Source organism: Mirounga leonina, unplaced genomic scaffold (assembly GCF_011800145.1).
Source record: "Mirounga leonina isolate KUSES-001 unplaced genomic scaffold, KU_Mleo_1.0 Mir_115, whole genome shotgun sequence".
NCBI classification, from domain to species: Eukaryota; Metazoa; Chordata; class Mammalia; order Carnivora; family Phocidae; genus Mirounga; species Mirounga leonina.
This window is the reverse complement of record NW_023270268.1, coordinates 42,862,476-42,867,753: the sequence shown is the minus strand read 5'-3', so window position 1 is coordinate 42,867,753 and position 5,278 is coordinate 42,862,476. Positions and strand designations below refer to the sequence as shown.

Here is a 5,278-nt window from a genome sequence, read left to right as displayed (position 1 = left end):
GCCTGAGATCCTGTAATCATATGACACACAGGCTTAGGGCAGAGGGGAATTCATTCATGATAATCATTTTCCCAGAGGAAAGAAAATCTGGTTTAAATCCATTTTCCCCTTTCTTGGTCCTTAGTATTTCCTGACACTGCATTATTTACCTGTAGTGGTGACAGGCTTTCTTCCTTTTTCTTTTCTTTCTTTCTTTCTTTCTTTCTTTCTTTCTTTCTTTCTTTCTTTTTTTTTTTGTGGAAAGAAAATTAGAACTGATTGTTAGAAGGCTCACTGATTGAGTAATTAATTAAAAATTATTCATTCATAAACCTCTGGAGAGGTGGAATGGGAAGGTTAAGAGGCTCAGAGTGGCTGTAGTCTTCAGTGCCTCTTTGCTTATTATTCATATGCAATCGAGAAACTCATGGAAGGTATTCCAGCTTGCTCATCTTTCGGAAAACAGAGTCTGCAAGGCACAAACAGTAACTGTCCACTACCAACAAAAGCATGTAAGTCATGGAAAACATTCAATGGGTCTTCAGTGTTTAAAAGTCATATCCAATGTTTTAATACAAAGAGAGTCCTAAAATGTGTGGACCACCGGAGGGGGTCATGGTCTGGTACGGAATAAAACTAATGATGTAATGTATGGGGATTAACATAAGAATAAAAAAAAAAAAAAGAACAACAACTTCACCAGAGTGTGTGCTGATGAACCAACCGTTCTAATGTCCCTCGTCCCTTCCCCACCCAGACTTTTCTCGTGCAGTCTTCTCATTCAGTTTATGTCTACCTCACATGCTAAACTCCCCACCTCCAACCCCTGCTTCCCCAATTCCAGGGTCCTATTGAAGGGACATTCAAAAGTCTAATTACTTTTTTAAATAAAGTAATTTAAACATCTTCTATCCAAATGTCGTCTCTGTGTGTGTTTGTATGCGTGTGAGAGGGTTTGGGGGTGGGAACATCGCTTTCATTAAAAAACAAACAAACAAACAAAAAGCCCATGAAGTTGTTGATTTTCAAATAAAAGCTGTTCTTTCTTTAAAAGAAATTCCCTCTGCCCTGTTGATACAGCCAAGGAAAACTACAGCCTGTTTTTAAAATAATATGTTTTTCTGTATTCTAAATTTGCCATCTATAAATTTTGGTTAAAATTTAAAGCGTATACTTCAAATATCTTACAATGTTGTCAGTCCTCAATAAAGCTGAAAAAAAAATGTTTTGCCATTTATCTGAATTGCAAAAAATCTTTGAGGGCACATTGCACAGTGTTGAGAATTAGAAACGTAAATGCGCAAGGGGCTCCTGAATAAATAAGCGAAGAAGGCACCAGTCAGTCTCCGGGGTTCTTGCTTCAAGTTCTTTTCAAGGTGCATAAACTAAATTGTGCTACCATGTTAAATAATCTTAGTGGCTTAACACAGCAAAATTTATTTCTCACTAAGGCAAAGCCCTCTGTGAATCTGGGTGACACTTTGGGACAACTGTCCATGTCATGGCAGCTCAGCAGACTTGTGGCTTTTCCAGGAGTGTTGTGGCAGGTAGGGGAAGGGACAGAGCGGAAAACTGAGCACAGGCTTTTATTGGCTCAGCCGGAAAGTCCGTATGTCACTTCCATTCACAGGTATTACACAGAGCGTTAGCCTCAGTCCCATCTAACAGCCACAGGCTGGGACCCAGGAAGGAAGTAAGAACTGGTATTGGGAAGTCCTAGATGTATCTCTGGAAAAGAGGAGGAGAATGTAAAAGGAAGTGGAGAAATCCCGAGCACCAGAAAGGCATTTCTTTATTCTCATAAACTATCACTGGAGTTTTTACTGTGATACGCTTCTGTCTGATGGAGCCTGTAATGAGATGAAAGAAAGAGTTCCTTGAGAAAGAGAAAACAGCCAGTGCCTATTCAGTACTTCATAGCTTGGAGAGAAAAGGGAGGAAGGATGTGACAGTAGTTGAAGGATACCAAAACTTCACACATGAAAAATTTTTTAAAAAATCTGCTAATAATACAGTGCCTACCAAAGAAAGTAGAGTGAGAGGAGGAAAAGCACTATTCATTTAGTTAGTGTGGATTAATGGCTACTATCATGTCTCCTGAGCAGAAGGATTTACTAAAACAACCTCTTAGTTTCATTTTGTGCTAACAACTCTACCAACTACCTTAATTAATTGCCCAAAAACTGTTAATAACCATGTCATCATAGACCATCATGTAAATGAGCTTTAAAAGTAAAATCTGAAGAGCAATCTTGCCATTCATTTATCTGAACTAATTATAATGTAGGAATAATTCTCACAGCAGGTGAAAACTGAGAAAAAGCATGCTTTTGCAGGAAAGCAAAACATTTTAGATTTGACATCAAAATTTTGGGAGAAACAAAGAGCTTCCTTTATTGCAAGGCAGAGTATTTTAAGTTTGTTATTTTCGTTACATTCATATTTTTAATGACATATTCGTAAAAAATCAAAGAAGACACGGTGCTTGCTCTGATAGCACATACACTAAAATTGGAATAACAGAGAGAAGATTGTTAGTTTGGCCCCTGTACAAGGATGACATGCAAATTTGTGAAGCGTTCTATATTTTAAAAAAAGACATGGAAGACTGTGATCAGTTTTCTTTTTAATGTTGATGAAATAGAGTATCATATTCTCATTTTATTTTCATGAAGAAATTATTTGTAGAATCAATGAGGAAGAGAAGGTGTTACACTTGAAAATCAGTGGATATTCATAAACTGACTGGTTGTTTTGTTTTAGTGACAGTATAATTTATAGCTATAAATTGTAGAATATATCCTGTGTTATTCCAGTGGTGGAGAGGTGGATAACCTTGTGCCTGACAAAATGGAGCTAGAAGAGGCCATGAGGAGATACACCAGCCCAGTGAACCCGGCTGTCTTCCCCCATGTGGCTGTGGCGCTGTTGGCCATTGGCATGTTCTTCACCTCCTGGTTCTTCATTTACGAGGTTACCTCCACCAAGTACACTCGTGATGTCTATAAAGAGCTCCTCATCTCCTTAGTGGCCTCACTTTTTTCTGGGCTTTGGAGTCTTCTTGCTGTTCTGGGTTGGCATCTACTTATGAGCTCTCAAGGGGTCCATCCAGGTGGCTTCACTGAATCCCTGCTTCCATAAATTCCTTTGTTTACTATTGTTGGAAGTATCCTACCTGGTGTTCATGATAAAGGCAGATATGTGACCATCAAAAAAATGTAGAATATATTATTTCTTAGGAAGGCAGCCTGGTGCAGGGAAAAGTGATGGATAGAAATTCACATCCTGATACATACTTTTGAGCAGTGTGAGTTTGGGTTTACTACTTTTTACCTCATGGAGCCACAGGATGCAGAATTGATATGAAGACAAGCTGTTATGGTATGTAATGGACCCATCTCTGTTCTTGACGTATGGTTAAGTATTTATTGTAGCTATATTTTTTCTTGTTTTTCACCTTTGTAAGTTTGGTTATTTACATTTTCTTGAATTTTATTACCTTTCCTTTTGAGGAACAATCCTGTTATTTATAAACTAATTTATCCTATAATGTTAAAAAGTGTTCAGAAAGACTCCAAAGGGGAAAATATTTGGAAACTTTCAAGAACAGTCTCAGTTAGAAGGAATCTTAAAACTCTTTCTAGAAGCAGATGGTACTTTTAAAGTCTGCATCTAGTGAAATGAATTGTTTAAAATTCTAGTTCTCCATGTGTGAGAAAAGTTGCAGTATCAGCATAGGTGGAAAAAAAGCTATATGCCCTGATCTTTAAGTTGTCTATGAAAGTATATATAAAAGGAAGTCATTAAAGTTATTTAGAAGAGGAAGAATCTCATGAACTTCATTTACATTCCCCATTCTGACCTGGGATAGATAGAGAAGCAGAAGAGCACAAGGAATCCTAGGCCACAGAAAGTCATTTCTTTATTTTTAATAAAATATCAATGGAGATTTTACTATGATATGCTTCTGTAGGATTTTGCCTTCATTTTGATTTCAATAAGTGAAAACTTTGGAGGGTGGCATATAGGCTTGCTAATAACCTCATCCAGCTCAACTTCATGTTCCATAAAGTGTTAATATCTTTTGTTAAGAAAATTCATCCAAAACTTGTAAATAAAGCAGAGGATGACTGAATGACTTGTCAATGTCATTGTTTAACAGATCTGTCTGAGAATTAATTTAATTATAAAGGAGAATACACCTGTATTGACTTAACTATTTACAAATCATTTTTTACTATTTTCCATTTACATGTCAACTTGTGTGTTTCTAGCTAGGAGAAAAGATGATGCTAAATGTTATAGTTTTATTTTTCTATAGGATATTACACAGTTTTGTATCTTAGCAAATCCATTCCAGCATTCCTTTGACTGACTATTATTTTAAAAAATCATTCTGACCCTTGTTAAAGAACAGTAAGGAAGATTTTATTCAGAGGACTAGTGCAATGGCATTTTGCTGTAGGGGAGACAGAGATTGGGCTCAATTCTAAGTACAGGGAAAAGAGGGGATTTACACCCAAAGAGCAGGGTGGGGGCATCGGTGGATAGAAAATTACTAAGGAGGTATTCAAAACTAGTGGGGGTGGGAGGGTTTCTGCTAAGGACAGGCTAGGGAAATCAGATATTATGAGGGATAGGGAGATAAGGGATTTGATCAGATAGTGTGGGTGATCAAACATTGAGGGTGGCAGTTCCTTCTAAACTGACTTAGCAAAATTCTTGCTGCAGATGAGTGATGCAGGCCCAACAAGGAAGAACACTAAAGCCCAAGGTCAAGACTTAGAGGTCTTAGAGGAGCTTGATGAGAATTAGATCAAGGAGAGCCTCTCTTTGTCTTTATGTGTTTCTGTTTCTCAAAATCTCCTTTGAACTGGTCTTTCCATCTTACTTGTTCCTTCGTTAATTGATTAATTAATTGATTAATTAATTAAATCTTTGATATGTGTTCATTTTATATTTATATGAGAGTCATGTTTTTAATTTATTTGAAAATTGTACTTTAACCCTTCAATCATGAGCTCATTTTTATGTAAAGGTTTTTGAAATATAACTTTCAAAGTTGTGAAGGAGATAATGTCCCTTCACAGTATTCTGATCTAACTCTATGCTATTGATCAGTTCTTTAACTAATTAGCAAATTATTGCACACATATAGTAAGAATATCAGCATCTTCAATAAGAATATGTTCAATTAGGCAGTAACATATCAAATGTTTCTCTCAAGAGCATTTCTACACTTTTAATATTTTAGGAGATAAGGATTATCACAAAAGAGCTAAGTAAAACCATTGTATGT

The 5,278-nt window shown here is 36.5% G+C and overlaps 1 non-coding gene and 1 pseudogene across 1 annotated transcript; both read left to right on the top strand.

Annotated features, from left to right (window-relative positions):
• The first annotated feature begins 2,460 nt into the window (after positions 1 to 2,460).
• Positions 2,461 to 2,570, top strand: LOC118007163. The gene has a single exon (XR_004678297.1). It is a non-coding gene; the product is annotated as a U6 spliceosomal RNA (small nuclear RNA).
• A 259-nt stretch (positions 2,571 to 2,829) lies between these two features.
• LOC118004915 lies at positions 2,830 to 3,070 on the top strand (annotated as a pseudogene).
• Positions 3,071 to 5,278: the final 2,208 nt, after the last annotated feature.